This window comes from Oryza brachyantha, chromosome 9, assembly GCF_000231095.2.
Source record: "Oryza brachyantha chromosome 9, ObraRS2, whole genome shotgun sequence".
Classification (NCBI taxonomy): Eukaryota; Viridiplantae; Streptophyta; class Magnoliopsida; order Poales; family Poaceae; genus Oryza; species Oryza brachyantha.
The window spans coordinates 7,313,512-7,329,312 of NC_023171.2; the positions used below are offsets into that span (position 1 = coordinate 7,313,512).

At 39.1% G+C, this 15,801-nt stretch overlaps 1 pseudogene; it reads left to right on the forward strand.

Moving 5' to 3' along the window:
• LOC102703150 overlaps window positions 1–15,801 on the forward strand; it is a 28,503-nt pseudogene that overhangs the window by 1,554 nt on the left and 11,148 nt on the right.

The window sequence follows — 15,801 nt, forward strand, 5'->3', positions numbered from 1 at the left end:
AGTTTTAAAAATAGAACCACGAAACTTTCAGCAATAATTAAATACTTTATTTAGCTTTGAAAATAGAACAATGAAAGGTTTGTACTGTGAGTAGTAATTAAATACTTTATTTAGCTTTGAAAATGGAACGATAAAATGTATGTAATGTGAGTAGTTATTTCATTAATTGTTGTGAGTAGTTATTTCATTAATTGTTTCATCGAGTTAGCTGTTCTGCAAAATGTGTAGTGAAACTGGGTATTGAGACTGGTCTATGAGCATTCCCGACAAATTATCTAAATTTGATCATCTATATCTTGATTTGGATGATCATATAAAACAGTTGCATCTTCTATATCTCCTGTACTCCAACATATCATCCATATATGACATCTTATATATTTCTTTGGAGGATGGAGAGAGAATATAGAGTTTCTCTCGTCAAATATGGATGACATCTAAGAATAGCGGATGAGATGGATGTTCTGCTAGAGCTCAATCTTTACCTTTCATCCTCTATTTTTAAGGATAGAGTATGAGATAGATTAACTATTGGAAATGTTTTAGGAAGCTATTGACTATGTACCAGATACGAGAAACCAACTATGTACGGGATACGAGAAATAAAGTACTGACCAGCAATGGAGAGAGAGGTGCAGTTACCTGACAAAGCCGCGTTAAATTTGAAATTAAGAAATTTAAATTTAGAAACTATTGATTACCGCGATTGATCTGCGAAAATCGTGCGGTTAGGTATACAAACCGTTGGCGTAGAAAACGCTAAGCTTCTGGAGAAAACCGACGATGCTAAAATCAGAGTTTCTGTATTGAATTTGAATGAAAATTTTAGATTTAAAAGCTACGATAACTGCTATTGCGTGTCGGAAATCATGCAGTCTGGCGTACAGACCACGTGATTTTGACGTAGAAACCAGCAGAGAAAAACCGAAAATAGTGCAAACCTACCTAGATAAAAAAATTTAAAAAAAATCAGAAAAATAGCCTACAACTATAGAAATAGGAAATAATTAATAGGCTATACGACATGTTATATATATATTATATTTTCCTACCAACATCTCAAAAAAAAGTATAAATGCATATTTACATATAATTCACTTAGTAACTATTATCTAACACGTATAAATACATCTTTGATTTTTCATACGATTTGAACAAATACGATTTTTATTTTTCATATGATTTGAACCCTACGACGTATAAAACATACACGTACAAACAATTATTATATGTCACCCAAAATTTACCTAGATATTATTTTCCTATATAGAAAAGTTAAAAGTTACTGGCTTATACCTAAGAACAATTATTATAACATGATAGCTTGACTAAAAATTAACCACCAGCCTACAAACAATTATTATGTATAATTATATAATGCTTTAAAATACCTAAATTATTTAGATACATTTTAAATAATAAACCAGAAACTACGTGTAATCATCGGTTTTATAAAAAAAGCCAAATAATAGATGGTTATCTCGGTTGTGCGGTGATAACCGCGCAAGGTGCTGTCGGTAGATCCTAACGGTATCAAACAGCGTGGCTTCAGCCATAAAAACCATAACTACCACGGTTGGATCTTGTTGAGCCATCCTTGCATAGTGTTTTTTTTTTTTGCCAATTTTTGGTTTTCAGTTCGTTCTTGTTTTTAAATTTATTTTCTCTATCTATTTCTTTCACCAACATCGCTACAAATTGTTCTCTATCGTATATTTTTTAAAATTTTCTCAATTTTTCGCCCAATACTGCTACCGTGCCCTAGCAAAACACGTGGTTAGTAACTGTAGTTTCGTCCACCTACTATGGCTCTATTTAGATCCTTTTATCATTTTGAAACACTTTTTGATAAAATGGATCTAAACACTAGGATAAGAAAATAGCAACTTTGCATTTGGCAGTCTGAGTAGCAAATTTTGCCAAAAAGTGCATAGGGACATGGACCATCTCTCACTTTTGCAAAAAAAAAGGCAACTTTTACATGTCTTTAAACACCAATTTACAAAAATACAACAATAAAACTTTTGTCAATTGCCATTCCAAATGCCTCTAAACAGGGCCTATGTAATTATTTAATCCAACTAAATTTTTGATCTTAACATTGATCACCTTGGCTTATGCAGAAAAAAAAATAGATCATGGTCTATTGATTTGCGTGAGATGCCAGGAATGTTGAATTGATCTTCCAGCCCTCGCGCCCTTGCCCTCAGGCCTTCGTTTCGGCCGCTCCCGCTCGACGGCTTGCGACGCTGGCTCGGTCGCGCGGCGTGCGACGGCGCCCCGCTGACGCTCGCAGCTCGCTTCCTCGGGCCAGGGCGTCTCGGCGGGCAGCGGCTCGCCGGTGTCCCCGCTCCCGCCTCCCCGGCTCTGTGCTCCGTCGTACGGCCGCACCCGCCCGTCTAGCCAGCCGGGTCACTGCGCCTGGCCGCTCTCCAGCTGCCGCAAGCCCGCGACCGCAAGCGCCGGCCGCCGCCCTCAATCAAAACAGCCTCCACGCTCCAGTGCTCACTCAGGCCTCCTCTCCTATCGTTAGGGTTAGAAATTGTTGGGCTAATGGGCCGTGGAACGTGGGCTTTAGTGGGGAGTGGCCGAAAATAAGAAAAATGACCCACTAACTCAATTTTTTGGGTATGTTTGGGCTGAATTGGTGTTTTCTTTTTTTTTTTTTTAATATACATGTGCATATGCAGTTTGTAGCGAGGCCGGCGGCGTCGGATCGAGCTGACGGGCGGCGGATCGAGGCCGATCGCGGCATACCGAGCCCGGCGGGCGGCGGACCGAGCCCGGCCGCGGTTGACTGAGCTCGTCAGCGCCGAACCGAGCCGGCTTTTTCTCTAGCGACTATCTCCCTCCATTTCTAGCACCTTTTCTCTTCTGCCTCCTACTTTCTCTAACAAAGCCACCGGTTGCTTCTGTAAGGTGTGCGGATCTCTGTGGGGGACGGTCCATTGCCATCTGGCAAGTATGCTATAACGTGACGGGATAGAGCCGTACGCCATGTGAGATACTACGACTTTACTTTGTCTCTAACATAATAGCTAACATGTGAGCCCCACGGTCATCAGGCCTACAAACTAGCCATAAGTCCTCCACTGCTCCTAAACCAACTCCCCCTTCTTGATTCCCCTAAACCTAACCGCAATCACCGCCGCCCCACCTTGAGGTCGCCCCTCTCTCCATAGTCCTACACCCATTCTTCCCCTGGCCATGTGCCTCCCTCCCCTCGAGCACAAGTGCCATCATCGTGTTGCGTCGTTGCCTGATCGAGGGTTGTGCCTATACAACTAGCTAGGCAGTAGCGGGTAAAGTGATGGTGGCAACAACCGTTTTTCTAAACCCGTTAGTCTGATGACGGGTCTGCTATTTCATTTCACCATTAGTTGTGATTTGATTTACAGCCGAGTCAAGCGAAGCCGACGTCGGTGGCCTATCCAATGATTTTGACTTGTTCTATCTGCAGGTGACGGTTTGTTCTACTTTAAGTTGGTCTCTAAATTACACATCCACGATTAGAGGAGTATAAACTTTTTTGAGTAAAGTACATGGCCGATCCTTAAACTTGTGGCGCGGTACCACTTAGGTCCATAAACTTAGAAAATGCACGTTTAGGTCTATGAACTCGTTTTAACGTCTTAAATCATGGACTTGGATGGTACATTAAAATAAATTTATGGATCTGGATGGTAATTTAAAACAAGTTCATGGACCTGAATGATACATTAAAACAAGTTCATGAATCCAAACGTACATTTTCTAAGTTTATGGACCTAAGTGATACCGCACCATAAATTTAAGGACCGACCATGTACTTTAAACTTTTTTCATCATCCTCTGTATCTATAGACAAAAATTAATCCCGAAGTTCAGATTGAAAAATCCTGATTTGTTTCTTTACACGTACAAAACATTAAGTATAGTAGTACTGTTGACCCCTATTCGACGGCAACGATACTGTAGGCTGGCCATACTTCGACCGTCGACTCTAATCACAATCAGATCCCTGAAGATGGTTGTGCCAACCTCCTCAAATCTATCTCTAATTCAGTGTGTGTCTAATAATTCTTGTTCTTTTGGGTACCTTTGTTGAAATATGTGCTCCTGCTTAGCATAAGTATGCATTTTGTTTTGGCATATAAACTTGTTAATAGAGTGTATTTCCCAACCCTCTGCAAACTTGAGGCAAATTGTCCACACTATCGCTCCGGTGAAGGTGTACATTTCCAGCATTCTTTGGCTACTGTACATACTGGACTAGCTAAAAGGCCATCAATATGCTCTATATGAATGTTTTCTTTTGGATCATAGATGTTGTAATGAATCTAGATATATATATAAATTATATACATTCATCAATTGATGAATTTGAAAAAATTAAAAATTCTTACGATATAAAATGGAGGTAGTATTTTTTTTTGCTGCACGCATATAGTAGCCGGCCAACCAGTAGCAAGGCAGCCCGATAGGGCGGATTTAATATAGTGAGAATGGGGGCCCTAAACCCAATCAAAATTTATGCTCCTTAGATATGTCTACAGTAATATGATCTATGGCCCCAACTCCAAAAGAAAAATAGTAATATATCAGAATTTTTATAAGTTACAATGAGGTGTGTTTCACTTGACCTTCTAATTGTTCTATGAGTTATAGATGCATGCCCCGATCATTTTTTGTCCTACGTCTGCCCCTGACTACAAGATGTTCTTTGTATTCTCAAGAACAGTAATGACCCCATTAGGCTAAGGAATCTTGATAAACCGGTATGCATAGGGGGACACCGAATTAATTTGTCAACATTGTTCGACCGAGGATTGTATTTTATGTCATGTTGATGTTGGCGGCATCGAACATGGTGTTCTAACTGCAGAAGTTATCACGGGTTAGGGGCGGACGTAGGACAAAAAATGACTAGGGGCATGCATCTATAACTCAAAGAACAGATAGAAGGTCAAGTGAAACTCACCTCATTACAACTTATAAAAACTCGGATATATTACTACTTTTCTATTAGAGTTGGGGCCCATAGATCATACTACTATAGGTATATCTAAGGAGCATTAATTCTCACTACACTAAATCTGCCCCTGCTTACAGTGCGATAAAAAAGATCTCAATATAATGGTCTATCAGACTCCTTGCCTGCATGGCCGCTGTAAACCAGCAAAAAAAAAAACCTAAAGTATTGGTCTATAAAGTATGGGGCTAAATTAAGTCTATATTATATAATATATGTAAATTACTTTTAAATTTATTTCTATATGTCTAAAATATAACTTAATAAAGTCTAAAAATAATTTGGATATATTATAAAAGTAATTTGTAATTTTTCATCAAAATATAATAACGTGAGATGTTGTTATAAAGAATTGTTTCGAACACAATAGTGAAATTGAATCGTAGATCGGATGAGTACTTTAAGTGATAATTGTATTTGAAGCATAGGTGGTTCCAATTTGCTTGATGGACTAGTAATATAATTTTAGTAGAGTAAGGCCAGTGTGGATCGGACAGCTCCATGTGGGATTGGATGGTCGATCAATACATCTCTAGCTAAGTCTATCAACAGCATCACAAAAGTCTAACCCCCTGCAAGCTAGTTGTCCTGATCGGAAGGGCCGAGAGGAAGAGGGAGGTGGTTATATGACTAGCGATACCCGACAGACAATTCTACTGCACACAATTCCTACCAAGGGAAAAATAGAAAAATTAAGAATACCATTATAATTTTATAAAATTAGAGATATGTCATCCTAACCCACATGTCATTGACTCATGCAGGCCCTACATATCGTTGAGATATCAATATCACATCTCCAACTTTGCAAAACTATAATGACATATTTGCAAATTTTTCTCTACCAAGTACCCTATGGTTCAGGTGGACAAGGTCCAAGAAGAACATGATGTAAGATCATAGTTATGATCAATATTTTATGATGAATAATTAGCTTGTAGATTGATTTATTGTAGAACTTGGTTTGGAAAGAGTTATAGTATTGGTGTCAGTGTGTGTAACTAATGTGAGTTAAGTTATGATATCTGTGCTCATAAACAGTTGGTTTGTCTTTATATATGCAGGTGACTTGAGTTTAAGTATGGTTAATGGTGAGAATTGTGACTAGGTTCCAGGAGAAACCAAGGTCTTGATGATCGATATGCCTTGTGACATAGTTGGACTAGAGTTGATCCTTAGAGGTTAATATCAGTCAATGACGGCAGGATCGTGACCAGGCTCAGGGAGGAGCTGAGGTCCAGTAGATCGAGGATGTCAGGTGACGATGTTGAATACGAGGTGCTACATGATGGAGGAACACCATGTAGAATGAAATCGTAACAGACGTCGCATGTTTTCTGTGGAAGTGTAAAAAAAGAAAATTGGATAAAAATAAAAACGAAAAGGAGAAATCGCTACAGTGCGCGTGCTACAGTGCCCCCACGGACGTACTGTGGCACTGTTGGACTCCCGTACACCCATTGAGACGTACAGGCTTGCGTTGCGGCAAAGGCTCTAGGCCGTACGTCGTCATGGCTGCAGTTTGTTTGGATAAAAAAACAGATTTTTCTGGTGTAGATAAATTGTATTAGATTATGAAATTGAGAGATGAGTGATATTAGGACAAGAGTCCTATTCTAGTTAGAGGTAGATTTAGATATAGTTTATTTTACTTATATATAGATATCGAGTGGTATGTTTTCGATGTGCTTTTTTTATAAGATTTAGAATTAGAAAATTAGAAGTTTTAGAATAGTTTTCAATTCTAGATCGAAAGTTTTGAGAGGAGTGTTGTTGTTGCACTTTATAAATACTAGTTGATGCAATAAAGTCGAGATTGTTCAATCTACATCTTCTGGTTTCATCTAACGGTGTTTTTTTTATCCCGACGATTTGATCGGTGGCACAGGAACGACGTAACTAGAGGTGATTTTTTATCCCGTAAAATTTTTTTGAGTTTTGGTTCTATCTATCATTCACCTCTTCTGGTAGGTGTGTTTAAGATCCTATATATACAAGGACTATATCCCGATGCCCAAGGGTCACGTGCTCGTAGGAGGCGTGGTGAACCAATTTATATTGTGGCACCATCGTGATGTCATCCTCGTGCAGTCATCACCATGAATGGAAAGAACAGATTCGGAATTAGTGTTACATTTGTTGTATTCATTTCTATATGTTTATATGTTTATGTTTCATGTACAACTCTTTGCCTTGGTTCGTAATTACTTAATTACAATTTGTGTAAAGGTTGGGAACAACTGGTGTCAAGACATCTGCTGCCCTAGCTCCGACATATCCACAGCGTAAGTTTTTAGGACAATAAGTTCTGTTTTTGCAGCACCGACTACCGAAAAGGTTGAACCTGTTGAACAAAGACATGCCACAGGCGACGTGTGCCGTTGAAGCTTCTCCACCTTCCTCCTAAGATCAAGCCAAAAAGAGATTTGCTCTGGTCGAAAAAAGTACCTATCTCGAGATACCAAATCGTTTTCCACCATTAAATTTAGCTAAGCACGATGTACACTATTAGATCTAACGATCAGAAATGATTTGGTATCTCGAGTTACCGATACCTCGAGATACATTTTGTTGGTTTTTATTGAACCGAAACAAATCTCAGGCAAAAAAAAATGTGTGGTCGGATGCTCGCTACAGAATACCAAAGTATATCTCACCATTTACCCCGAAGAGCATGAATGTCCACAAATAAAAGGGTAATTTGTAGCAATACCTATTCAGTTGATCCTTTTTTCTAGTACATTGCCAACTGAGTGATTATGGTCACCGCATTCAGAGAGAGAGGAAGTGCATATGTCAAGCCCCACGAACTGGCATTTACAGAGGCCCAAAACTATGTGCTATGCGAGAAGGAAGACATGCAGCTCTGGGTGTCCGAAGATGCCTCCGACCAGTACAAGTGGCAGAACCCCTTCCTACCATAGGCCATAATGAGTGGCTGTTTAGATCCAAAAACTTTTAAAGTTTCTTATCACATCGGATGTTTGATATTAATTAGAGGTATTAAATATAGACTGATAACAAAACTAATTGCATAAATAAATGCTATTTCATTAGACAAATTTTTTAAGCCTAATTAATCCACGATTAGCAGATTTTTACTGTAGCATCACATTCTCTAATCATGGACTAATTAGGCTCGATAGATTTGTCTCGCGAAATAGTCCAGAGTATGAGGTGGATTTTACTAATAGTCTATATTTAATACTTCTAATTAGTGTCCAAACATTCGATACGATAAGAACTTAAAAAAAAGTTGGAGAAAAACAAACACCCCATAAGTATATTGCCATGGTAAATGGTAAGACTACACACATGGTACTTGAAGGCCAGTAGGAAGGAACTGAAGGAAGTCACAACAAAGGTGTCACATGATGCCTTCATGAGTGAACAGGAAGGTAGGTTTTGGATTGGCTTCTAGCAGTTGCACGTCATGTACAAATTATAGATAATGAAAAATCAATATAATCGGTGTATGGTGCCATTAAGTGCAAGCAAGTATATTCATTCTACACACTCCATACAAATGAATATAATTGTTGTCTTCTATTGTTCTCCTTAGGTCATAATCAGCGACGGAACCAAAAATAAAATATAGATGGGGCGGACTCGATAAAAACAAATAAACACAACCTATATTATAATATTATTATTAACAAATTAAGGTATAAAGAGCATAGATGACATCTTTAATTTTAAAATAAAATCATAAATAAATGTATAATTCAGCATACACAAAAGGATAGCAGATGCCAATCTAAAAAAATAAGTCAATTTCATAGTTCGGTAAGTAATATCTTTAAAAACTGGTTAATATATAAGAAAATATACCACTAATAAATCATTAGTGTGCCATGGGCTTGCACTATACAATGAGAGCAAGAGCTTGTTAGCATCACTGCACCACACAGTAGCGTCTCAACTCTGCACTGCGGTACTGCACCTCGACGGGCGGTAGTGGAGAGGCGGGGCCACAACCCACAAGCACCACGGCGGCCGCCAGTTGCAGCCTAAAGTTTAAGGCAAGGCGGTGACCGGGTGGCCAACGCCGATTGCCAAGCGGTGTCGCCTCCTCATACGATCACGTGCTCGTTTCTCGGTGGCGCGTGTGGCTGCAATTGGGGTTAGGGCTCTAGCTGTTTGGCCGGCAGCGACATGGCTTGTGGGATAGGATGGGTGATGCTCTCTGAGGAAGAGAAGTTTGCTGGTTTCATTCATTGGGCTGGGCCGTGGCTGTCGCGTAGCTTGACCGGTGTCATAGACCTTGAGCCATCTTCTTGCGCTAGGCTGCACGGGGGTATGGGATGGGGGCGACACGGGCTATAGCTGGGCCAGTGGGTAGTTCCACAGCTGGTCCTACTACCAAGATGTACCGAGAATGGATCGTCTTATTGGATTTCTAAATCCAATTCATATTGCCTAGGCACAACACATGGTTGTGATAAAAGCCCAATAGCAAGTCACTAAAGGGCAAGAACATCGTGGAGAAGAGAGCATACATCAAGACACTCCAAAACGAAAACAATATGCGATGTTGCAATATACATAACATAAAGTACTATAATTACTATTTGAACTGAAATATTAGCCCCTGTTGGTGGCCTAAAATAGGCTTATGTAGGTGGACGGGCTTATGAACCCATCTACAATGAACTTTATTATACCAAGGTGTGTTAGGGCATGAACAATTAGGGGCACTCCCCTAGCACCCTTGTCAGCCCAAGTCACTAGTAGGCCACGAGCTGCACACTAGGAGCCACAGTAGCCCTAGTCCAAGTAAATTTGAGACGATATGTTGTAACCACTTTGAGCCATAGTGTAAGTAGGCCTAGCCCAAGCCTCAGCCCACGAAATTAGGCCATTCTTAATGTAAGTTTTATGGATACGATTACCTAGAGTGACATTTCATCTAAAAAGTTTGAAGCTAGGATAAAACACTACTCCCTCAATCCATAGTTTCATCTATTATTGTTTCCTAGGTTACATGCAAAACACAAACTGTCTAGGTAATAGTGCATAGAAAGTTTCATTTTCAAAGAACTCATTTCATGTTTATCTTTATTAATACTTTGTCACATCATAAAAAATATCTACATGATACCCTATTTACTGTACATAAATCTTTCATTAAGATTGACCTTGTGTACATGAGTATCTTGAGCCTGCTCGCGAAGATCTAGCATGGGCATAAAACTTGGAGCCCCTTCCAGATCATGGACGAATCGAGTGAAATCGGTTGCCCTTGATGGATCCGTCTACACCAAAATCACGAATCATAGGGATAAAACCTAGTGTTCGCAACATTCGTCACATCGGCGAAAAAACCTCGATTCGCATGGGGAAATAACTTGTTCTTCTTGGCGGGAGGCGGCTTAATCCTCGATGTAGACGCCGCTGGTTGTGGCCGTTCCCTTGTGTAGCACCCTCGCCAAGTTACCTTCAAGCAGGCCGCTGCTGCGCAATAGGCTGTTGCTCAGACGCCGCCGCCAACAGATCTGAGGAGTAGCCAAGAAGCGACCATGGCTGCAATCGGACGCCGAAACTACGAGCGAGCTTGTGCAGGAGGAGTGGGATTCGCAGACAACATTTTGGGCGAGGAGGGAGACATCACATGCGGGAGGCAGAGAATGGGGGAATCGGTCGTCCTGCTTGCACGACAAAGCCACTCGCATTATGGCCCGTTTTGACTACCAACGTAGGGTCAGTCTTTTTTTTTAATTTTTAAACCTTTTTAATAAATAATTTTTTACTAAAACTCTGGGAAAAATATTTTTACGGTAGTAACCTTTTGGCCACGCCAAATATTGCCATGGCGAAACAGCTTGCCACGTGACAACATTGTCTTGTCACGCCACTAACATTAACGTAACAAGACTGTCGCGTCATACCACGCCGACCAGGGTGCGTGATAGTGTTGTATTACACGCCACCAATACTGGTATGGCTAAAAAGTCTAGCTTTGAAAAAATTTATCCAATGATTTTATAATAAATTACTTGATAAAAGGTTTATTTAATAAAAAAGTTTCCTCGTCTGACTGACAGAGTAAGTGATACACACCCTTTGCCGACCGCCGTGCACTTCGGGCCATCCGGAGAGAGACGCAGAGAACAGTAGAGCACTCGCAGAGCTTCTTCTGGTCCTGGATGACTCGATGCGTCCGTTGTCTTCAATCAACCCCGTCAAAGCGTGTTAGGCACGTCTTTGAGCGACACGTGTCCTTTCGATCAACTAAAACAGTGAAAACCCCCTAGCCAATTGAACAATTGATCCATCACAAGGATATATTAGGAAAAAAAAAAGATAGCAAGCAAGCTGCGTTCATATATACATGTCTTAAAGCTACGTTCGAATGTATGGCTTAGCAACTTATTGCCCCGCGAACATGAAACTGTGCGACTTATTAATCCAGTGGTAATGAATTTATTAAAGATTTTTAGTATAGATTTTTTTTTAAGAAACATACGGTTCTTCAAGCATGTGCAAAGAAAACAAGATTAAAGAAATTGAGGAGCCCTTGACCGAGTTTGTAAAACCGTTTGACGTAGCGGTGCTATCCCTAAGCACGCGGAAGCACGGTTATCACATTTTTATAAGTAATCCTCTATCCTCTCTGTTCCAAAAGAACTTTACTTTTATCATACTTCACATATACATATAAAAAGCTAAAAAAACTAAAATATCATTTACATTTTAAATCCTAATGCATTTTCACATGCTTTTTCAAATATCAATACATTTGTTCTCTGCTTACCAAACTCCCATGCAATAATTAATTGCTAAAAGTAAAGTCTTCGTGGAAAAATAATGAGCAGCTACGAATAAAGTCTTTTTAGGATGGCGTCAGTGTAATCTTATAGAGATATGTGCTTCGAATCTATAGGACTTAAGCAGCATTTGGTCGACTGCACTTCACTTTCAGTCTTTAACCCCAAAATTGAATATTTCTAATTTCCACTGACTCGGGGTATTGGTTTATGTCATACATAGAACTATCGCTTTTGCTGCGGCGACTTGACATGTAGCATCGCCATTCATCCTCGTGACTGGAAAATCGACACCATCTTAGCGTGTCATTTGGGCATATGGTGTCTTCTATATAAGAAAGCAGGGAAGCGGCCTGCAGGCTCTAACCGCTCTCTTAGTGATATATATCACTCTGTCTGGGGAAACCAGCAAGATACCGGCTGGAGAGCACGTGGTGCGGCCTGTCATCTTACTTCATTCTCGTGACTGCTCTACTTCCTGTACTTGTGCTCTCCCAGACCGGTCCAATAGGTAAATCCAATCTTTTCATATATTCTACGTGTCTACAGTACTTATTATGGTACGGAGGTGCCATGTATTAGCTTAGTGGTTGATGGATTTTAAGCTACCGCAGGCGTGTGCCTTGGTTTCTTATATACGGTGTAGCCCCCCCCCCCCCGCTTAGCCGATTAGTCACACGCAAAACGATAAACATGTAATTAATTGATTATTAAATATTAAGAGTGGATTTATTTGATCTTTTAATGAATTTTTTTTGCATAAAACACGTCCTTTAACCCTTTGAAAAATGTGCTTACAGATATGAACAAGTACCTAAGCTCCATCAGCCGTTTAGAACAAGGCCTAAGTAGTTATAAAAATCTGTAAAAGTTACGAAGCATATATTATTCATTATTGGTTTACATACCCCCTCAGAAGCATATAATACCATATTCAATTTATTAATGGACAAAAAATAATAAATACAGTTACAAATATGACAAGAACAGTTGGTAGTATTGTTTGTTATTTTAGTTTTTTCATGTGTAGATTGAATTTGACGATACATATTTATAGTGACATATGATAACCATCTATGTTGTTTGTTCTTTAAAAAAATATTTATAATCACTTAAACCATATGCAAGAGATGAGCGTATGCATCTTCAAGGACTAAAACTGTCTTGCATTTTATTTCCTTTTAATCCTTCCACCATGTCATACGCCATAATTTGTCATGTAAAATTAATAAATAGAAAGCATATAAGATGAGGTTATAAAAGTTACCTTGTAACATATCCATGCATGACGTTTCATTAAGTGGTGACAATACCCATGATAGCTTTCCGAAGCCTCCATCACTACTATGATATCACCACATAACTTTAGTAATACCACCACAAAACATCAGTGCTATATATCTTTATGATACCTCAATCAAGTTATCATAATACTCTGAAGTTTCGTACCTCCGTGATTTCAAGACATCATACTGCAGCATCAGCATACTGTGTTGCCAGATTAAACACTTTAGGTGCCAGTTATAGCGTAACGCCCAGGGCCCAAAAACGGTTATAGGCTCAACTCAATTTAACTCTCCTGCACTTTCATCTTCGCTTCACATAAAAAGTTCAAAATTGGTGTTACCATCATCGGAGCAAAAATTTTGATAAATCGACCCTTTTGCCAAACTAATTTTAAAAATAAACCATGCCAAAAACTAATTTGGAAAAGAACGATGACCTCAGGAGCACTAAGATATAACCTCTCAGCATCATAACTGTGGCTCCATTAATTCATATTCGAATCAGTGGTAGAACATCAGAAAGCCAACATAGCCAGTGATTGATGCTTTCCGTTTCTGACTTAGGGTCAAGGGATCGAACCCCTTCTTTTCGCTTACCCATATCTGGCTCTTTTTATTGTTATCTTCACATGTTTTCAAGTTCATTTAGTTTAAACTTCGGCTTAAGAAATATCAGAACATAAATTATAAAACATAAATTTATATAAATAAACAGTTTAGCTTCTAATAATTATAATTTTGCATCTTTTCACTTTTTTACTTACCCTCTACTTTCCTAATTGGTTACTTGCTATTCTAATTTTAATTCAAATAATCGTATGTTTTTAATGACATATTTTACAGTTGAGAATATTGTTCTTCATACTCTTCAGCTTGGCCAAAACAAAAAAAAATCGCCCTTATGAAAGTTTATTTTTAATCCTGAAAGCTTTTTAAAGACAGAGCAAAAGTTTATATTTTACCACACTCCAAATCATGTTCCATAAATATCCATGTGTCGTCTGGATACTGTAAGATATCATAATCCATCATCAAACAAGTATGGCAACACTCCGGTAATTTGGCTATCTTGTTTAATTAGGATACCTAACATATCAACTACTATGTTAAAAAACAATTGGAGATAAATGGTCACCTTTACCTTAGTACCAACATGTCTACCTTAGCTTGGATCAAAGGAGCTATCCAATTGCACCATTTAGATGAAAAGCCTTTCATCCTTAAGGCTAGTTGTACAAAAAGTCATTTAACCTTGTCATATACTTTCTGAAATTCAATCTTAAAAACAACCCCGATCTTCTTTCTTTTTGTATATTTGATGAATAGTCTCATGTAAAATTACTACCCCTTCATAATGTTTCTACTAGGCAGAAAAACTGTTTTGATTGGATTAATAACTTTACCTGTGACACCCATAATTCTAATTGTTGCCACCTTAGTGAAAATCTTAAAACTTAAATTAAGAAGACATAAGCCTATATTGCTGAACTTTGAAAACCTCTTTACACGTAGGCAATAGAATAATATTACCAAAACTGAAAGAATACAAAGGCAACATACCATTATGAAACACAATAAATAAACCAAATAGATCTTTTTAATAAGCTCCTAAAAGATTTAATAAATTTAGCAGGATATCTATCGGGACTGAGGCCGCATTCGGTGGGGTAAAAAGGAAGGTTAGTTATCCAGCACAGAAAACATAGTAATAGACTAGTACATGATTAATTATAAAAAATTATAAAATAGATTAATATGATTTTAAAACAACTTTTCTATAGAAAAGATCGTAAAAAGTACATAATTTAACAGTTCGGGAAACGTGCGCGTGAAAAACGAGAGCTTTATTATGTTCCATGTAAAAAAATACCTCATGTCTCTCTTTTACACTAAAAGGTTCTGTTAAACCCCGGTTTTCCAACTCGGTGACTTGGCGAATGTCATCTCTCTATGTTTCATCTAAAGTAAAAGTAGACTCCTCAGGTGGACCAATAAACCTTTACAACGATATATATGTGATATGAAAAGGACTATTTTTTTAATATATGATTCTATTTTTTTTTTTGCTAACCGGCGCGCTAACACGTGGAGTCCTCTCCCTGTAGAGAAGGATTTTAATTATATAGTAACCAGCTAACGTATGGAATCCTCTCTATGTAGATGAAGGATTTATAAGCATCGACTGTGGGCTTTCCAGTGGCTCTAGCTACCTGGATGAGAAAACAGGTCTTAACTATACATCAGACGATGGGTACATATATACAGGAGAGAACAGAAACATCTCTACGGAATACAGTGGACAGGAATTGTTCAAAACCGGTCTGAATCTCAGAAGTTTCCCAACTGGAGGTCGAAACTGCTACACCTTGTCTCCTGTAACCACCGGCCACAAGTACCTGGTAAGAGCAACATTCATGCATGGGAACTACGACGGCAAGGGGCATGGCCTTGTCAGTTCGCCCCTGACCTTCGACATCTCCATGGGGCTATATTTCTGGGACCGGATAAGTGTCAGCGACACGGCCAAGACTTACGTCGCTGAGGTGATTCTTGTTGCGGAGGTGAACTCGATATCAGTTTGCTTGATGGACATTAGCAACGGGACTCCCTTCATATCGTCGCTGGAGATGAGGCTGATTAAAAGTTCATTGTATCCAGCAGCCATGGCCAACCAGTCCATCGCACTACAGGAACGGCAGAGCATGGGGGCAAGCAGTCTACTAAGGTAACCCGGCCG